Source organism: Eulemur rufifrons, chromosome 3 (assembly GCF_041146395.1).
Source record: "Eulemur rufifrons isolate Redbay chromosome 3, OSU_ERuf_1, whole genome shotgun sequence".
In the NCBI taxonomy this organism is placed as follows: Eukaryota; Metazoa; Chordata; class Mammalia; order Primates; family Lemuridae; genus Eulemur; species Eulemur rufifrons.
Window position 1 is genome coordinate 5,201,057 of NC_090985.1, and position 21,725 is coordinate 5,222,781.

The 21,725-nt window shown below is 37.5% G+C and overlaps 1 protein-coding gene across 1 annotated transcript in view; it reads left to right on the top strand.

Moving 5' to 3' along the window:
* The window catches only part of IQGAP1 (IQ motif containing GTPase activating protein 1), a 97,748-nt gene that overhangs the window by 7,143 nt on the left and 68,880 nt on the right, over window positions 1–21,725 (top strand). The gene's annotated exons all lie outside the window — the stretch shown is intronic.

The window sequence follows — 21,725 nt, forward strand, 5'->3', positions numbered from 1 at the left end:
TGGCTGCCAAGAGCTTTTTACCTTACTGTGTAGCTGAAAGACTTAGCAAAATTTACAATTAGGAAATATGGAGAGTAGTCTGGTGTGTATTAGGCAGTCAGCTAGTTAGTACTCGTCATTACTGAGAAGAGTCATATGACTCTATGCTGTCATAATACTTATAATTAAGTAAAACCGAAATTCAAAAAGTCCGAATAGAATATCTTTGAAAATCTTGAATGTTGAGATATCTTGGTGAAGTGAAAAGAATGAAACTTTCAGTTTTGGCAGGTGTGAGTTCTGGTTCTGGTTTTGCAAGTTGTTTAGCTTCAGGAAGTGAGCCTAAACTTGTACTTTGCAGAATGGGAATGCTACGCATCGGCACAGTGAAATACCGCAGGCGCTCAATAAATGTATTCTTTATCCTGCTGCTTGGGCAAAAGCAGATTTAATATGAAGATGATGAGGCATTAATACACTTTTTTTGGAAATTTTCTGGGTACTTTCTAGGTCCTAAAGATTGGTAGCCCTAGTTATTTCACTTCAGACTTATGCTTTGTCTGAAAGGAAACACCAGAAACAGAGGATGGGGGCAGAGGGTGTGAAAAGACTTTTCCTTCTTGTTTAATGTTGTACTATATATTTAAAATGCTTTTTACAATGACAATGAATTTTATAATAAAAAGGGAAGAGATTAAGTAAAAGAGAAGACCGCAAGTACTTAATTTTTAGATAGTTGTAATCACAAATTCAGATTTAAATTGCTATATAGATGCTCCTGGATTTATGATGGGGTCGCATCCTGATAAACCCATCATAAGTTGAAAAATATCGTTGTCGAAAATATACTTAATACAGCTAACCTACTGAACATCGTAGCTTAGTCTAGCCTTCCTCAAATGTGCTCAGATCACTGACAACAGCTTATAATTGGGCAAAATCATCTAACAAAGCCCATTTTATAACAATATGTTGACTATCTCATATAATTTATTGAATACTGTACTGAAAGTGAAAAACAGAATGGTTGGGAAATCAAAGTGTGGTTTCTGCTGAATGCTGGTGCCTTCCTGCCATCATGAGACAGCACGGACGTCTCTAACTTAATTACTGTAATTGTTTTCAGTTGCTATCTAACATTCATAATTTATTTAGGTTTATTACAGTTTTAAGTTATATTGCTTTAATTGCTGGAGAGGTTAAACATTTTCCTTCATATCTGTTTACCAATTTTATTTTCTAACACAAATTTTCTGTTGATGTCATTTGTCTACCTTCTGGCGTCATGATAACTTTCATGAGCTCTCTTATATTAATATATGGATGTTGGCCTTCTGTCATATTGTTACAAACATTTTTCCTTGATTTTCCATTTTATTTGGTTTTTCATTGTAGTTTTAAATTTTATGGAGTTTAAATGTTAATCTTTCTGTTTGTAATTTCTTCTATCTATGCACAACGTAGTTTAATTTCTCTAAAACCTTGCTAAAATTTGCCATTTTGTAGTCTGTTTGGTTTTCTATGATTTATTTATTTATTTTTTGAAGTCTTTAAATCTTATGTTGTCTCTAAGTTATTCTAATATCACTTTAAAACTGTCCTTTTTTTTTTTTTTTTACTACTAGCAATTGATGTCTACTTTGTCAAATATTAAATAATATATAGTTCTGGATTTTTTATTCTATCTATGACTTCATTTGCTTGTACTTCTTATTATTGAGAATCAACATCTGAAGCTAGCTTAATTTTAGCTTGATGACAAGTAACTTGATTTTTCCCCCTACTTCTTTTGTGATTTGAAACTTGTAGGATTCTTGTTCCTTGAAATATAAACATTTCTCTAAGTTACATGTTAGGGTTGATGATAGTGGCTTATCAGTTTTGCCCATAATGTAGAGACTCTTCTTGAGTTGTAATATCTTTTTTAAATGTAATTTGTATATCTATTTTGTTCTATTTCCGCCGTAGAAATTGTTTTACCTTTAATAATTGATTCTGATTCATTGGTTCAGTCTTAGATGTGCATAGTCTGTTCTTCATTTGTATGTTTATGTTAAAGCAGCATTCTAGATGTGTTTCACATATATCTTTTGTTTCACTGACTTGATTTTCTACAGTCTTGATTTTTTTTCCTTGGTTCTGTTAATGGTTTTGTTCTAGAGTACTTTTCATTTTCGACTAAGTCCTCTTCCCTCTCCACTCTTGTTAATATATTAAATGGTCTCTGTTTAGTTCATGGAGAATAGTGTGGCACATGTAAGATGCTTTCAAGGTGGAAAAGAGAAGTGGGAGCCAAGAGAATTGGGTTACATACTTTTCCAATTCCCCTTATAATCAGGAGGTGTTGAACTATGTGTGGCCAAGGGAAACCAGTGCTAATTGGCCAGTTGACTCTATGGATTGTCCACCAGTCACGGTTGGGGAAAAAGTCTGACTGGGTTAAGTGGCCCATTAGTTTGAACTAATTTGGCATATATTTCTTCTGGTCTTATGGGTTAGAGCAGTAATTGCATTTATGTGTTTTAATGCCTCTAATGACAAGATAGTAAAAATATGTTTAAGGATCCAATTTGCCATATTGTAGGAATTTCATTCTCTGGCTTTGTATGGTGACCTGTCTCTGATTTCTGTATTATTGCTTCTGCTTCATAGCGTAGCAGTTTGGGAATACTAGTTGGTAGTGGGATCTGTTTTGAACATTTTTAGGCCATGTAGTATTTGGTGGACTCCTAGTTGTTTCCAATTGGGGTTGCTAAATAAACCCCTTAACAAGAAGTATTTGTGTAAGAAAGTGCTGGTAGGCAAAGCAAGACCATCCGGAAGTGATTCATATTACCGGGGCTGTTTGTTTAATTCACAGCTTGGTTGCCTAGAGACCATATCTTGAGCTAGCTTGTGAAGTGCCAGTTGAACTCTGAGGGCTGAGGCCTACCTGATCAAATCAGGACGCTGCTGCTTGATTTTTTCCCTCTACTGGAACCCTCCAAATAAGATGATTGATCCCCGTGGTTTGACAGTATGTGAGTTAAATTTTAAGCATATAAGTGGAAGATCTGGTTAATTATTTCAAAGAGCAAGAGTTCACTTGTATAAGTTCAAATGTTGTATTTAAAAAAAAAAATTTTTATAATTGTGTTGGGAAGAATTAGGTGTCTATATAAGGCATTTAATTATGGAAACTTCCATACTTCACCTTTAAGACAGCTAAAAGGAAGCCAAAAAAAAAAAATCTCCCAAAACAAAAACCCAAAAACCTGCAATTTGCGAGGCCATCCAGATCTAAAATACTTCCTTTCTGTCCCAAAGTCAGTGTCCTCCTGTTGCTTGTCCCCCTTCCTCAGTGTCACTGTCATTACTATTTATCAAGTACTTAACTATGTGCTAGGTACTGTGCTAAGCACTTTATATACTTTATCTAATTAGCTATTCTTGAAGCCCCATGAAGTACTTATTATCTACATTGAACAGATAAGAAAACCAAGCTCAGAGAGGTTAACTCACTCATCCAGTAAGTGGTGGATCCAGATTTCGGGTTTGGCAAAGACTACAAAGCCCTTGCTCTTAACTACCATGTTAGGCTGCTGCTACAGTACTACTTCTATGTCTAAAAATAATGACAACAATAGTAACTACCATTAATTAAGCAGAATGATGATAAAATTTACATACAACAGTACTGTGAGATAGGCATTTTTTTTTTTTTATTTTAAAGAAGGAAAAAATGAGTTAGTATCACTTGTCCCAAGGTCATATAATTATCTGTGGAATTCAAGCCCAGGTTTGTGTGACACTGGTGTTAGTGCTCTTGACCTTTTTAGACATCAAAGGGGTAACATTTAAGTCCAGCATCAAGTTAACTGGTGCCCAGAGGCAGAGACGTTATTAATTTGCCCAGCTGTCAAGTGGCTGCGGGAATCAGAGCTGTTCTTGCCTCTTATTGCAGAGTCTCTTCCACCTGCAGCTCTGACTTTATGAGGGCCAGTCTCTAATTTGTCCTGTGTATTTTTGCGTCTAACTAGATTGTTGGACTTTGCCCGATGGCTTTTCTCCTTCATAACCTGATATCTCCTTTGGATTCAGCTTAGAAAGGTGTTTCTTCCTACCAATTTCTTGTTTGTTAAATAGTTGACTTCACGCAGACAGGAGTGGCACACTGGATTGGAAATTGCCTTGGATTATTTGGCAAGTATTTTTAGGGGTTGTAGGCGGAGGAAAGGCCTGTCTAAAGGCCTCTTTCTCCTTTACTTGGAATACCTTCCTGTTGACTCATTGGAAATCATAACAAAAAGCCGAAGGAACATTGGAGAGGCAGCTGCCAGCCCAGAGCTCAGCTTCTGTTGGGACTCAGAGAATACTGGACTCTAAAGAAGAACTGTGAAATTTTTGTAGTAGAAGGAAATACTGTTATTTTGATAGGTATCACAAAGTTAAAAAGTATCAGGTTGTTGCTTGGGATCATTGATTAGCAACATAAGAAACAAAGTATTTTCTTGAATAGGATTAATTGGTGATCCTAAACACTGAAGTAGAAAGAACTGAGAAACAAAAGAAGGAATGGGGAAAAATGAGAAACGGGAAAGTTGAGAAGAAGAGGAAAAAACCATGACCATTAAAGATAGGAAAATGACAAAATAAAATTTAAATAGAAAAAGTCTCACAGATATGCAATTGTCATTAATCAACACGTCATTTTATTATGAATAACGTATCTCAGTTGACCTTTAAAACAGCTAAAAGGAAACAAAAATTACCTACTTCCATGACCATTATAAGAAAATATTTTTCTTCCCTGAAGACATATTGCTGTGTCATTAGTTTGGGCAACACTTCTTTATCACTGATAGTTCGAAAAGGTAGTGCTTGACAATGGCTTGACTTTGGGAATTTTCCTTTAAAAAATTGAGAATCCTCACAAAGATATCTTTTAGACAGATTTGGTCTTAATCAAAATTTTTTTTATTTAAAACTTTTTTTCTTAATTAAAAAATAGATAATACATGGACATGATACATAATTCAGAAGCTATACACTGGAAAAAAAATCTCCTTAGTCTTGTTTCTCCGGCCACCAGGTTATCTTTCTCACATGAAACTACTATTATGATTGTGTATGCTTCCAGAGATATTCTGTGTGTATAAATACAAATCACTCTTTTTTTGAGACAGGGTCTTGCTCTGTTGCCCAGGCTAGAGTGCAGTGGTGTCATTATAGCTCACTGTAGCCTCAAACTCCTGGGCTCAAGCAATTCTCCTGCTTCAGCCTCCAGAGTAGCTGGGACTACAGGCAGGCACCACCACACCTGGCTTATTTTTCTATCTTTTTGTAGAGATGGGGTCTCACTCTTGCTCAGTCTGGTCTCGAACTCCTGACCTTAAGTGAAGTGATCCTCCCAAAGTGTCAGGATTATAGGCGTGAGCCACCACGCCCAGCCCCTACAAATCACTTTTATTTCTTTATTTAGAAATGGTAACACACTATACATTTTGCTTTGCATCTTGAGACTCATTCCATGTGAATACAATAGAGTGCCTCATTGTTTTTCTTCATAGTTGCTTAGTTTTCAGTTATGGATTTAACTTCTCAATGGACATTTTCTCCCCAGCTTTTGCTATTATGTACTGCTGTGATTAGCAACTTTGTAGGTAGGTAAGTCATTGTGTTTGTGTGACTATTTTTGCAAGATAAATTTCTAAAAGAGCAATTTCTGGGTCAGAGGGAATATGCATATTTAGTTTTTATAAATATTGCCAACTTGTTCTCTTTGGATGTTGTGCCAGTTTACATGTCTGTCTTTCAATAATGTACGTATGACAGGGCTGTTTTCCCCATAATTTTACCAACCCAGAATATTATAAGTTATTTTTACATTTGCCAGTTTCATAGTGAATATGGTATTTCATTGTAGTTTCGTTTTCAGATTAATTAGGAGTGAAGCTGAATATCTTTACATGTGTTTAAAATCCATTTGTATGTCCTTTTCTGTGAACTGTTTTGGCAGAATCCTTTGCTGATTTTTCTATTGGATTATTAGTCTTTTTATTATTGATTTGTAAGAGCTCTTTATATATTGAGGAAATTGGCTCGTTGTATGTATGGTACATTTATTCCAGTTTGTCCTTTAAATTTGGACTTTGTATAACATTTGAACTTCTTCATCTTTTTATTTTTAGGTTTTGGGTTTTTTGTGTCATTTTTAGAGAATCCTTATCTATGTTGTACTGAGATTATATAAAAACATTCCCACATGTTTTCTTCTAGTATTTTTAAGATGTAAAGAGTTTTAACATTTAACTCTTTAATAAATTACGTTTGGAATTTATTTTGATGTGGAGAGTAAGGTAGAGATCCTGCCTTTTTTTCTTTTTTTTTCCTTTCAGAATTTTGGATCATATCTTGAGCATCAGCAATGGCTCTCTTATGAAAAGTGCTCTGAAATGTGCCATATGCTCTAGTATATAAACCAAGATCTTAATTTTTTTTCAGAACAGATCAGCTTCAACTGTTGAGATTTTTGAAACATATGGCTTAAATATCTTTTTAGGGAAATGGGCTAGAATTTTCCAGAGTGCTTTCAAGCAAGTTGTATTGTAAAGTTAAACAGATTAATAGTGTGTAATGAAGTGGTCATTGAGAAAACAGGTTTTGGATTAACAGCTTTGACTTGAAGACTGGGAAGAGGTGAATAGACTTGCCAAACTAACATAGTTTATTCTTTGTCTTAAAGGAGAGTACAAGAGTTTGAAAAACAATGTGGCTGACTTTATATATCAGTATATTTTGAGGTATATTCTATTTAATATTAAATGAGTGCTGTGACATTGAAGGAAAAGGTTTGGTGGTGAAACAAATTTCAGAAATACTGGGTTAAATAAACAAAGTTAAACAAATTATTTAACTGACAGGTTACTTAAAATCTTGTTGTGGAGCTGTGAATTCTGAATCTCCAAGGCAGAGGATAGTGTATGCAGTCTTCCGCAAACCTAACTTTCTGTCACTCTTTACTCACAACTCATCTTAGGAATAATGTTTCAGGGTATTCTGGTTTGGGAAACACTTCTGTATTAGCAGTATGGATTTGAGATACTATTTCAAATAAGGATTTGGGACATGTTCGTGGTCAGTTCTCACTGTTTTATGTTTTATTATATTATTGTTTCCTTCTGTTCTCCATTGAGTTTTCTCCTCTTGACTCATAGAGCTTAAATTAAAGCCATGATTGTACTAATTGGGTATGTATAATTGCTGAACTGGTGTCATTGATCTTGAAGGCATTGTGAAAGACAGGAGTATGGTTTTTAAAAATGGGAAGTGCAAATATACTAATTATTAAAAAGGAAAAGAAGATATCACAGACTCTGGTCTAGTGAACTAGTTTCTGGCAAAACATTAGACAGGCAAAATTCCAGAGCACACTGTCAAGTAGATAGTTTATGAGCACTTAGCGAGAAAATTGATGTTCAGGAGCCAACATGGGCTCCCTAAGAAAAGCCCTGTCACATTAACATCATTTCCTTTTAGACAGGGTTACCAGATTGGTGAATCAGAAAAACACAGTCATGTCTAGATTTCAGCAAGGCATTTGAAAGTATGTCTTATGATACTCTTGCGGATGGGTTGGATAAATGTGAACTAGACTATAATATAATTAAGATGATTTGTAACTTTCTGAATAAATCAGATTCAAAAAGAACTGCTAGATAGGGAGTGACTGCTTCATGGGTGTGGGGTTTGTTTTTGGGTTGTGAAAGCGTTCTAGAATTAGTGATGATGGTTGCACAACATTGTGAATATACTAAAGCCACTGAATTGCATGCTTCTAAAATGGTTTAAAAATAGTGAATTTATGTTATGAATTTTATCGTAATGAGAAAAGAGCTGCTAGGTTTTTAATGCAGAGAAAGCTTTTTAGGGCATGTTATATGTAAACAATTTTATTGGGACTATATATGAGCTCACCAATAATGTGTAGATTAAATTTTTTGCTGGAGAGTTAGTACATGGCATGACAAATTCTGCTTTCAAAATACCCTTAATCTAATGATGACATTTAATAGAGATAAATGTGATGTTCTATATTGGGGTTCCAAAAGTGTCTAAGTACAAGATAGGGAGAGAAGTAGCACTAGTGGAAATAGCATTAGTGGGAAAAGAAAAAGAAATGAAAGAAACCTGACATATTTTTTAATTCATTAATAGATATGTGGTATGTGCTAATAGATGTGTGGTATGTGCAACTAAGGAAGAGACGGTTCTATTGTCCTACGTACTGATCAGAGGTTGCCTGAAATTGGTGTTCAATTCTGGAGGCCATACTTTTAACAGGGACCTTGATAGTTTAGAGCAAGGATGTTAGATTTGTGGTGGGTTCTTTCGTAGTAACAGCAAGCACTGCTGATAGAGCAGAATCCTTTTCAACACAGAACCCGAGGAGCCACTCCCAATCAGTGGGTGTTAATCCACTAGTTGAGACTTGGTTATTGCTCCAGGACTAGAGCATGTTGGATGAGCATGACCCAGGATGATAAAGGGTCTGTAAATTACAATGTATTTAGAATAATTGAAAGGACTTGAGGCCATTTTAATGTGGAAACAAGATTTAGAGGGAATATAAAATCAGAATCTCAGAAGTTTGGCCTCTCATCCAGTATAGGAATTCATTCATTGTTCTATTAACATTTTGCCTACATTACTAAAAAATGCCTGAGAAATGGAAGAGGGGTTCAATTTATCATGAGTGGTACCAGGGGAGCAGAGCTAGGCAGTGGAAACCTGTTTAATGCCAGGAAGAACTTTATAGTGATAAGAAATTTCCAAAAAGTGTCGGAGCTGCTTTGGGAAAATTCATGTTGCTGAAGATTTTCAAGCATAGACTGTGTAACAGTTTCATGGAAGATTGTTACTATGTTCTCAACCTAAGTAGTTTCTCAAGTTATTTTAGAAACAATTTTATTTTCATTTCCTATGTTATTAAAAACTATTTTTATTTTGAATGGCTTGATAATATTACATTGCTCATTTTTCCTGACATGCGAGGAAGTTGGGAAAAATACCGCCAATAAAGTAAATCATTACTTTAAAGCAAGTAAAAAACATTTGTGAGCTCCTCCATTGTTTGGGACACCCTGGCAGAACTGGAGAGGATGCTAAAGTATAACCCAGTCCTGCCCTTAGGAGGTTTACAGATTAATTGGACAGACAGGGCATAAACATTTGAAAAGTTACCCAACATCAGAGAATGAGAGGTCTAAATGTCACAAGGCAATACATAATTGCCAAGGAAATGATGCATACAGTTAATGTGTGAGAGTTCAGTTAGGGAAAGATTATTTTATGGCTGGGTTTTGCAAGATGAAGCTGACATTATATGGGAGAGAAGGGACAGCATAACAATATGAGTGTTTGTCTTTGTCTCCATGCTCCTTTAGAGTTGGGACTGTCTTTTTCTACTTGGTACCCAGCAGCACCTCTTACCACACTGCTTTTCACAAAGTAGGTGCTCAGGGATGTTGTTCAATTGAGTTAGTGCAGAGTTGTGTGGTCTGTGGGGGTTGTGGTGAGAAAGAATGTCAGTGTTATGGTGATTAAGAGGTGGGGGTAATTTTCTGGGGTTTTTTTTTGTTTGTTTGTTTGTTTATTATTATTATTTGGTTATAATTGAAACCAGGGGTAGTACAGTCCTTAAGCAAGAGAGAAAGGACAGTGTGTGTCTTTCATTAAACTACCATGCTTCTAAGATAAATTAGAAAAGGAGGTTAGGAGGTAAAGAGATATAAAGTGCTGTAGGATAGTTTAGAGGAAATTTAGAGTAAGAAGAGATTATTTCCGATGGTAGGTCATGGGAAGGATTCATGGAGGAGGTGACTTTTGAAGGTAATATTTGAGTTGGCAGAGATAGGTGAGACCGCTCACCTAAAAGTTTTAGGAAACCTTTGTTCTTAGTGGGCATCTCCATCCCTAGCTTCCTACATTATGGCTTGATGACCTCTATCTTCTCAACAATCTTCCTCAAATTTTGGCCCTGACTAATTTATTCCATGTCGTTTAACATGCCATGTTGACCTCCTTCCCTATAGTGATGGGAGAAATATCTTTGCTCCTAAGACTCAACCTTCTGTCTGTGGTTGGGATCCTATCCCTTCTTGTCTTCTAGGGTTCTTATTCCAATACTTTTTTTCTCACTGTAACTTCAGCTGTTTTCCCATTGGTTCTTTCTCCTTAGCAGGTGAATAACCTCACCCATTCAGGATGCACTTCCTTAATCCTAGACTCACCTCTGATTATTGTCTCCTCATTATTCCTTCAAGGAAAACTTCTATATTCCCTTCTTTATCCTAACTCATGTGGATGGAATTCTTGTGCCTGCCTTTCTCCCGCTGAAATTTCTCTTGCTCATATCAGCAATGGCCTAATTGCTCTGTCCAATGGAAGCTTTTTGGTACTTAATCTCTGTAGCATATGCCACTCTTGTCTGTTCCTTTCGTGAAGTTTTCTTCCTTTTAACTGGGTATCTTTTTATACTTTTGAACCATGTTGAATTATTGACCTGTGTTAAAAATATATTACCTATCTAAGAAAAATTCAGTTAGCATTCCTCCAGCTTGCCTGGACACCCACCCTTACCCCAGGTCAGAGTTGTGTTTCTGTAATCTCCTCTGTGTGTTATATCTTTATTATAGCCTTTCTCTTCCCTAATATACTGTGAGCCTTAGAGGACAAGGACTATGTCCTTAGTGGGTATCACAGTTAAATCCTCTTCCTCATATGTTCTTACTAAGTAAATAGATCTGAAAATTAAATTTTTGACATATATTCATACTTGCTGTACAGGCTCTCCTTGTTCCCAGGGTTCTAGCGAGGATTGCTCTTGCAAAGACATATGTATCCGTCTTTCACCTTGTAGAGGACTGTCACCTGTTTTTTTCCTAAAGAGCTGCTCACAATTAGTAATGAGCAGGCTGTAGCTTTTAAGATGTAGCTTTTATCAGTGTAATTCAGTTTCAGGATTTTTTTCATGCTTCACGATACACGGTAAATATGGAGGTGGATGGCTAGGTAGACAGGTTGACTGGGTCTGGGAATAAGTAGTTCTTCCTAATAGCCTGAACTTTTAAAAAAAAAAACTTTATCAAAGTATAATTTACATACTATAAAGTGAACCCATTTTAGTATACAACTCAGTAATATTTAATAAATTTACCGAGTTGTACAACCCATCACCATAGTCTAGTTTCCATATAAGACCAGGGATCCTATTGAAATATGACAATTAGACATTCAATTTTTGCAAGTAAGCTTGACCTGCCCTATTCAGTCATGCTAAGAATGAAATGATTTGCTCAGGGATGGGGTCTGTATTAGTTATAAATAAACACAGAAGTTAAATACATTACTTAAAAGAAGCAAAAAGATTTCCCTCTGTCTTTCACTTATTCCTATAGCTTTTCAGATTGACCTAATTTATACTCAGAAGTTTTTTTTTTTTTAAACAGATGCTATCAAGAGTTCTCATTTTGCTCGTATGGCTTGGGAAACAAAACTTTTTCATTTCTTGCCTAGATTACTGCAGTACTTTCTTAACTGTCTCCTTTCCTTCCCCTCACTAGCCCCTTCTCCTAGTCCATACTGATCAGAGTGATCTTTTAAATCAAATCTTATCCTTTCATTCCTGTTTCACATCCCCTGAAAGCTCTGCATATTCTGTTCCCTTGGTCTGACACGTTCTCCCCATTATCTCTCTTCCCTCCCTCCCTTCCTCCTCCTCTCTCCTCCTCCCCCCCCCCCGCCCCCCACGAATCCTTCAAGATCTAAATGCCAGTTTCTCTGGGAAGCACCTGATTCCCTCCCTCTTCATTTGGTGAAGAATGCTTTATCTAATACTTTGCATTCCTTCCTCTTCAGATGTGGACTTACCCCATTATATTGAAATGACTAAGCTGTTTCCAGTGCCTAGGTGGTGCTCAGATGTGTTAGTGGTTTAGTAGAATCCTAATTGTGGGGAAAGACAGCCAAATTTGGGAGGTTTTAGCATAGAGTAACTCTGGCTTTTAGGGGTATTTGCTCTGCAAGTTGGGTGTGGTGCCCAAGGAGCTGTTCCTGGAGGAACTGAATCTCAATGGGCTGTAGTAGTCAGTTCCGGCATTGGTGTGTTCCCCTTCTGTATTGCAGCGAGCGGGGAAACCGCTGAAGTCATGTGCTCTACAGAACTTGTTCAGCTGGTTTCCTCTTCACAGACCCCTAATTCAGATTTCCACCCTGATTCTTTTCTACAGATGCTCTTGGTCTGGGCTTGTTTTAAGATTTACCACAGTAGAGTTTTTCAGTATAGTCATTTCTTTGTCTTGCTGAGTGGTTGAGCGGGTAGGACCAAGTATTTACTCCCTTTGAAAAATGTTATCAGTAGGACAAGGTAGACAGGTATTACGTGAGTTACTGAGTGTCAGACTCTAAAAGTAGGTTTATTTCTGAGAATCTAGCTGTTTCACACACATCCTCATGTATACATACACAAATCTATAGCTACCATTAGAGCTTACTAGTGTATTACATATATTATCTCATTTAATCCTCACAGCAAATTTATGAGGTTCAGAGGTGTTGCTAATCCTATTTTACAGACAGGAAACAGAAGCTCAGAGAGGTGAGTTAGATGACATGTCATTCTTGGTCATTCTTATTTCCTTCCCTCTTTTTTTCAGGGAAGAAGTGGACATGTTCCTTTCTGTAGCCAGCTGCTAAGTCTGCTCTTCAGAACCTTGCATTCTTTTGTTCTTTGGTCCCTCCTTATCCTTTTCTTGTAGACTGCAAATATATGCTTCTTCTTTAATCATTCAAGGAAAAAAAAAAAGACACCTTCCCTGGACATGCTGCCATCTCAGACTAACCCTTTTTCCATTTCCCCAGTTTCTCTTCTTTCCTTCTCAAACTTTTTGAAAAAGAAGCCTACATTTGCTGCCTCTCCTTCCCCACTTCTAGTTACTTTTCTGGTGATTGTAATCTGACCTTTCCCTCACCACTCCAGAGACTCCCCTTACAAGGGGTCACAGATGATCTTCTTCCTTATTTGCCACCCCTCTCTGCAGCATTGAAGTTGCTGAAATTCCAGCAGGACTGCTGTCATGTAATGCTCTCCTGATTCTCATTCTGCTACAGTGACTGTCTTTTCCTCTTTCCCCTCTTAAATGTTAGTGTTCTCTGAGGCACTGTCCTTCACCTTTAAAATTTTTCAGCCGGGCGTGGTGGCTGGCACCTGTAATCCTAGCACTCCGGGAGGCCCAGGCGGGAGGATCACTGGAGGTTAGGAGTTCGAGACCAGCCTCAGCAAGAGCGAGACCTGTCTCTACTAAAAATAGAAAAAATAGCCAGGCGTGGTGGCACATGCCTGTAGTCCCAGCTAGCTACTCAGGAGGCTGAGGCAGAAGGATTGCTTGAGCCTAAGAGTTTGAGGTTGCTGTGAGCTAGGCTAATGCCACAGCACTCTAGCCCAGGAAACAGAGAGAGACTCTGTCTCAAAAAAAATTAAAAAAATAAAATTTTTCTCTGCAACCTGTTTCCCTGGTGAGTTCATCCACTCCTGTGGTGCCATTTTCCAAATCTAGGTCTCCAACCCGGGTCTTTCTCTTGAGTTTCACACTGGTATTTCCAACTGCATGCAGGATGTCACTAACTGGGTGTCCCATTGACTATTCAAGCTGAGTATGTCTCAGGCATGAATTTATCATCCTCTCCTGGTTTTGTGGGTGTCCTCAGTCTTGTTTAATGGCATCATCTTATATTTAGTCATCCATGCCACAAGTCACCAAATCATCTTTTAAAAATAAAACAAAACCTTTTCTTTTTCCTTTTATAGAAGTTTCTGTAAGTTTGTTAGAGATGGTACCGGTGCCAGATTTTCTACTGGAACTGTGTGTGAGAATGTGGGGTTTCCCCACACACTGGATAATAAATTATTATCATTTTTTTTTTTTATCTTTGCTAGCCTGATGGCTGAAGATGGTGATTTTGTTACTTTAATTTGCATTTCTTTGATAAGTAGTAAGATTGAGAAATTTTCAAAAAATTATTGTATTTACTGGCTGTTTGTATTTTTTCTTTTCTTTTTTTTTTTTTTTTTTTACAAACAGGGTCTTGCTCTGTTACCCAGGCTGGAGTAGAGTGGTGTGAGCATAGCTCACTGCAACCTGTAACTCCTGGGCTCAAGTGATCCTCCTGCCTCAGCCTCTCCAGTAGCTGGGTCTAGAGCCATGTGCCACCATGCCCAGCTAATTGAAAAACCAAATTGTTTTTGTACAGGCAGGGTCTTACTATGTTGTCTAGGCTGGTCTTGAACTCTTGACCTCAATCCTCCTGCCTCTGCCTCCCAAAGTGCTGGGCTTACATTGTGAGCCATTGCACCCAGCCTGTTTATATTTCTTCTTTTGTGAATTGCCTATTTGCATTTCTAGCCCATTTTTGTAGGGAAATATTTGTCATTTTGTTATTTATTTCAAGTTTTTAAATTGTACATATTTATAAAGATTTTAGGAGATGATTAGCTCTTGGTTATATGTTGTGATTTTTTTCCCTCCAGTAACCTTTTCTATTAAAGTTTTATTTAGTTTTTTTAAAAAATGCCTTATAGAAGTTTAAATACTAGCCAGTTTATCTTTTTCTTTTTGATTTCTGCTTCTATGGTCTTGTTTGTAAATTCCTGTCCCATTTCAAGATTATATATATATGCACATATATTTTTGGCTTTTAAAAATCTAATCCATTTGGTGTTAGTTGTAAAATGTGAAGTCAGGAACTAACTTTGCCTTTTTTTTTTTTTTTTTCCTTTTCCAATCATCTGGAACCTTCATATTCCCCACTGCCCTGAACCCTGCCTTCCACCCATCTGACAGCTTGTCACCTGGGGTCATGATTGCTCATCATTTCTCTTTCTGTTTCTGCCATTGCCCTAAAGACCTTATTATCTCTCACCTGGATTCCTGAAATAGTTGCCTAATATTTCTCCCTTGCATCTGTCTTCTATGCTGCTGTCCACATTACCCTTCTAAGTCTCAGATCTGACCGGGCCACTCTTCTACTCCACAGCCTCCTGCGGGTCCCATTGCCTTCAGGTTAAAATACTAACATATCCAGATCCATCCCCACCTACTCCTCTACCACAATGATCTGTCAGTCCCTGATATGCCATTTGTTTTAGTGCTTTTTTTGCCCTTTGTTTATGCTGTTTCTCTATCTTAAATGTCTCTTTTCTCCATTTTCCACCTGTCTAAATATAATTTATCTTAACAAAGCCTAGTTCAAGTATCATCTCCTATTGTAGCTAGTTGTTTAAGCATCTCTCTTCCCAGAGGGCAATTTCTTTGAAGGTAGGGACTGGTATTCAGCACATATTATGCAATTGATAAGTGTTGTATAGAGCCATAAGTTAGAAATGTTTCCTGAATGAATATGTGGCTGTCAGAGTGGATAACTTTTTTTTAAGAATTGATTTAAAATATGCATAAAACAAAACTTTATAAAAACAGACTAAATTTGAAAGATATGTAACAATTACTATGTAATTGAAGACAGGCTTTTGTATAAGCCCTCAATTTTTGCACTAATTGTGTCTACTTTACCAATGTTTAGTAACAGATCCCTGTCTTGGTGCTTGATATAGTAAGGGTTGTTAATGAAGTCATATAGTGTGGTGTGAGATGCTTCAGGAAGCCCGACTTCAGAACTTGAACTTTTTTGTTGAGATAGGGTCTTGCTCTGTTGCCTGGGGTAGGGTGCAGTGGCAAGATTATAGCTCACTGCGACCTCAAACTCCTGGGCTCAAGCAATCCTCCTGTCCCAGCCTCCCGAGTACCTGGGACTATAGGTGTACATCACCATGCATGCTAATTTTTCTATTTTTTTTTTTTTTGTAAAGATGGGGTCTTGCACTTGCTCAGGCTGGTCTTGAACTTCTGGCCTCAAGTGATCCTCCTTCCTCGGCCTCCTAAAGTGCTAGGATTATAGACATGAGCCACCACAATGGGCAGACTTGAGCTTTTGTTAGTGAGTGTTCAGTAGATGGTAGCTGTTATTATTTTTGAAGGAAGCAGTGTACAATAGCAATTAAGGCTATGGGCTTTAGAATCATACCAACTTGGGTTCACGTGTGAATTTAACAGCTGGGTAATCTTGGACAGTTTGCTTTTTGGAACCGTATAGTTTCTTTATCTGTAAAATAAGAACTGCTTATCTAGGTTGTTGCAGAGATCAAGTGAAATAATGCCTGTAACGTATTTAGCTTCATATCTGCCATGTGGAGTGTTAGAGATTTTTAAAAAGTAATTTATATTGAAAATGAACCATTCAAATGTTAGTGTTTTCCTATTTAGTAGTTGTGTTTCATTTCTGCTATCACTTTTTTTTTTTTATAATTTGTATTTGAGTTAGATTTGCCAAGCATTGCTGGGGTTAAACTTGAGGAGAAAGTTGAATCTTTATATCCCTTGTTGTGAGAGGAAGGACTAAGAACTCCACTCTCCACTTTCTTCATCTTTTGTGAGAAATATAAGAAACAAGTTTTGGCCGGGCGCGGTGGCTCACGCCTGTAATCCTAGCACTCTGGGAGGCCGAGGCGGGTGGATTGCTCAAGGTCAGGAGTTCGAGACCAGCCTGAGCGAGACCCCGTCTCTACTAAAAAAAAATAGAAAGACATTATATGGACACCTAAAAATCTATATAGAAAAAAAAAAAAAAAATTAGCCGGGCATAGTGGCGCATGCCTGTAGTCCCAGCTACTCGGGAGGCTGAGGCAGTAGGATCGCTTAAGCCCAGGAGTTTGAGGTTGCTGTGAGCTAAGCTGACGCCACGGCACTCACTCTAGCCTGGGCAACAAAGTGAGACTCTGTCTCAACAAAAAAAAAAAAAAAAAAAAAAAAAGAAACAAGTTTTGTCGCTGAGCTCTGTGACTGAGGTTGACAGTCCTGCTGACTTGTAGGGTGTGCTAATGTTACCACTTAGTATGATATTCTCAGAAGTTGCTTTTTTTTTTTTTTAAGTTGCTTATTTGTTAAGACATTTGTACTTGTTTGCTAATGAAAATTTAAAAGACCCTACATTGTTGCCAAAGTGATTTTCTGAAATAGATCTGATCAGGTCATCCTTCAGTGTTTCCCACAACTAGGATGAAGTAGAGCTTTCTTAGCCTGACAAACAAGGCTTGCATGATCCTTGCGTGATCCAACCTGCTGACTCTTTCATCCTCTCCTCCCATAGGCCCCTGCGCTCACCTTCCAGCACTGGCGGTGCTGAGCTCCTGGGTGACACACCTTGTTTTTTCATGCCTCCCTGCCTTTGTACATGCTATTTCTTCTGTTTGGAGGCCTTCTCGCGCCGGCCATTTGCTAAACTCCTCTTCATTCTTTAAAACCCATTAATATTTGTGGATGATGTGAAGCTGAAGGGGAAGTTAATATTTTGGGTGGCAGAAATAGGATCACAAAAGATGCCAATGTTAGGGACAGTAGGCTGAATCTAAATGAAGAAATATAATAGAGATGAATGCAAATCATGTTTTTAATATGGCATTGTAGAGATACGGCTTAGCAGCTCTGTATTTGGAAAAAAATGAGTTACTGTTGGTTGGAAAAGTGCAGTAAAATAATTTAATCTGAGGCTTTGTGCTTACGGAGTGCTTAGAATGAAGGTGATAATCCTGTTCCATCTCAGCCTGGTCAGACAACACCTGGAACACGGCGTTCAGGTGGAGAACGTGGACATAAGCAGGAGAGATGTGAGGGGCCAGGGAGTCATGTCCAACGCTAATGGCAGTACCCAGTGACATTCTGAGCACTTGCTTACTCCGTGCCAGGCACTATTCTTAGCACTTTATAAGTATTATTTCTTTTAATTCTCACAAACACTCTGTAGGTGGGTGCTATTATTGTCTCTTTATGAAGAGTGCTTGAAGGAACTGGAATCATTTTACTTACGGAAGTGTTAGCATGTGACTCATCATGAGGGAACAGGAGGAAAGGGAAAAATATTTTTTCAATACCCAGCCAGGCACTGTGCTGGCTTTGTACTTTATTTGCAGTCTTAGTTAATCCTCAACAACAAACCTATTTGGAAAGTACTGTTATCCCCTTATAACAAATGAAGAAACTGTTAAGTGGCTCGCTGTCTTGGAAAGTGCCAGAGACAGGATATAAATCCAGGTCTTTCTAAGTCCATGGACAGTTCTAGCCGCATTATACTTTTATTTCATACGTTCTTTTGCTCCAGAAGGCCAGTGGAGAACTGATGCTGGCTTAACAAAACTTTTCTGGCTACTAGAGTCCAGAAATGAAATGAAATTACCTTGAATGTTTGATTCCCTGTCAGCAGCAGAGTTCAGGCTCAGCCTGCATCATGATGTGGCTAAGATAATTTGGGTGCATTCAGGCATCAAACAGGGGAGGGAGTGGAAGGTAGGAGGGGAGCGAGGTGGGCTGTGGAAGATCTTTAATGAGACACCAACCTTGAGGTTCTATGATTATTGCTAGGACAGTGTTAAATATGAGAATTGGTAAAAAGTTATGTTGGCCAATGATTTTACTTTTGTGCATAAATTTACTTTTAAATGTATTTATAAAGCTAAATTAAATGCTAAAGTTTTATAAAACAGTTTTGTGTCTGGGTTGAGAATCACTGGTGGATTTACAGTTAAGCTAAAACACCTAAAACCCCATTAAGTGGACAGAACAGAGAGATATCACCTTTTTCCTAGGTGGTAGATATGAAACTTTGCCCTGTTTAGACAGCCTGGGCAGCTCAGCCCCTTTAGGCTTTTGGGATGATGTGGTCAGAGCAACCGTGGTGTAGAGGGGGAGGATTTGAAACTCGAAATCCAAATCGGAGTCTTGTTACTCCACCTTTGCCACTAGCTAGCAGGTGACCTTGGATAAAGCCTCATTCTCATATTTGCAAATGAGGGGTTGTGCAAATAGGTACAGCCTTTGAATAGGCTTTTGGGCAATAAAAAAAAAAAGCACTTTTAAATGTTTATGATTTTTTATTCTAGAGTTATACTTCTAATGACCTCTCCTATGGAATTCTAAATACAGAAGAACCTTGTGTGCGAAGATATTCCTTGCAGTATTAAATTGTTGAAAATAGTAAAAAATGACATAATTGTCCCACATGGGTAACTGATTAGGCACTTGGTAGAATTTTTATATAACTTAGTCTTCAGAAACTATAATACACGGGAAATAGTCATAAAATTTTGAGAAATGTTTAGTAATTTCTTTAATGGATATGTATTATATTTTAAACAAAGAAAACCAAAAAGGCATTTGCTCCAGAAGTGCGTGAGGTCCCTGGCTGTCACTTTTTGTGATTCTGTGATTTAGTAGCAGAGGGAAAATCTCATGTGAGCTGTAGAGAAAGACTGAAAGGAGGGTTTGTTGTGTCTTGGAATTAAAGTAGAATCTAAACTTCTGCTAACATTAACAATTATAGTAACATGGCATCTACTTAAAACTAACACTAAAATTTATAGTAAGATGGCACCCTACTTTTCAAAGCAGTTTGGTCCTGATTTATTTTGTTCTGTTAAGCAAATCAGGTGGTACTCCATTGTGAGACAACTTAGAATGGTGGGTGAGCCTAGCTCTCTCCCTTTGCTTAACCTCTTCCACCAAATCACAGTTGGCTTTTCTTCCTCTGACCTGACACTTATGTGATATGCAAAGTATTCTACCCCATGTAGGAAATGTCTGAGTCCAGTCATTAATCGGAACTGTTTTTATCAAAGTCAGAGTAGAGAAAATAAAGATAAAGGAGCGTGGAAGATGTCACTAAAGTCCCTCCTTTTAGTTTTTTTTTTTTTTTTTTTTTTTTGAGGTGAAGTCTTGGTAAGCTGCCAAGGCTGGAGTGCAGCAGTTATTCAGAGGCTTCATCATGGTGCAGCTTGGCCTTGAACTCTTGGCCTCAAGCGATCCTCCTGCCTCAGCCTCCAGAGTAGGGAGTAGCTGGGCCTACAGGCAGGCTCACTGCATTCCACCACACTCAGCCCCTCCTTTTGTTTTGGCCTCAGTCTAGTAATCTCAGAGAAGAGGAGACCCTAAATACCTCTGGTACCTGGCTCCAATTCAAGGCAAAAGTATCTACTGTTCTCTAATTCACGGTATTCCCTGTGTGTTCACCTCATTTGGAGAAGAAAATGAGTATTTTTTTCTCTGTACTATTATGTGCTATAGGGCTGTTTTTTGGCTTAGGCTATAATTGTTAGGTTTGCCCCTGTTAATAAGAACCCAAGTTAGATTATCCCCTGAGAGCTGAGATTGCCAGGATTTGTTTGCCAGAATGATTTTATCTGTATCCTTTTTAGCAGTAAAATATTAGAAAGCCAATTATATGAGCTGTGTCCTTGGACTACAACTATTTTTCCATACCAGCAACTGCCATTCTTTTCCACATTGCCCTTCTGATCTTTAGGCTCTTGTAGAGGTATTAAATTTTGTAGCTGTTGCCAGTTGGTATCTAATTTACTATGGCACTACTTCTGAAAAACTCATTTGTTCCTTTTTTCCCCTTTTGACAATTTAAGTTCTACTACTTGAAAGAAAAGCCAGAGGAGAAGTTTATCGTTATTGGGTGTAGAAAATTCTCTGACCCATTCATATATCCATCTAGCCTTTATTTAAGTAGCTACTGTTTGTCAGTACACTAGCTACTTTAAAGGTAGAATAGATTTGAAAGTGAGATTAAGTGACTATTCAATAGAATTTGGGAAAAATAGGGAGATTGTTGTTTTTCCTTGTTTTTAAAAGATTCTGAATAGTATTCTCAGATGGACTTAATACAAGAAATTTATTCTGAATTATAAAAGTAACAATTTATAAAAGTATGATAAATTCATACTCTATAGCAATTTTATTAATGTAAAGAATATATAAAACACATAAATGGGATCATAACACACTTACATATTATTTAGCCTATATTTTTGTTGGTATGTTAGTGTTTTTTGTCATTGTTGTTTTTTAAGAGACGGGGTCTTGCATGTTGTCCAGGCTGGTGTGCAGTGGTACAGTCATAGCTCACTGCAACCTTGAACGCCTGGGCTCAAGAGATCCTTCTCCCTCAGCCTCCCCAGTAGCTGGGACTACAGGCATGTACCCTCGTGCCTGGCTATGTTAGTGTTTTTCTCATTCATTTTTGTGGATATATGTGTATGTATATATAGGGCATATTCAAGTGTTTCTTCCAGTTTTATTTGTATTTTAATTTAAATTTCTGTGTATCAATAAACATGTCTAATTTTTATGTGGCAGTAAATCTTGTTTTTATTTCAGCTTGCTGTATCTTGAACCTTTTTTTCATTTGCCTTTTCAAAGATTTATTACTTTGGTAAACCAGACCAGGCAACATCCGGTGTTTTGGGAATTTTCTTTTCCAGTATAATGAAGAATGTGAGGATAATATCAGTCTTGTAAAACTGAGTGGAATAATTTCAAATTAGGGGTTCTTAATCTGGGGTTCATAAAGTCAATGAAATCTCTGAAATTACATGTAAAGTTTAAATATATGTACATTTTTCTGGGGAAGTGTCTGTAGCTTTCCACACAGTCAAAGGAGTCTACGGCTCAAAAAGTGGTTAAAAACCATTGCCGTAAATGATTTTTGGTTACTTACCTTTCTGTTGGTAGAAAATATACACAATTAAACTTTCCTTTGCTTTATCTTAGGCTTCCCTGAAATCTCATCAGAAGTATTCAAGGGGAAAAATACAGTTTTCT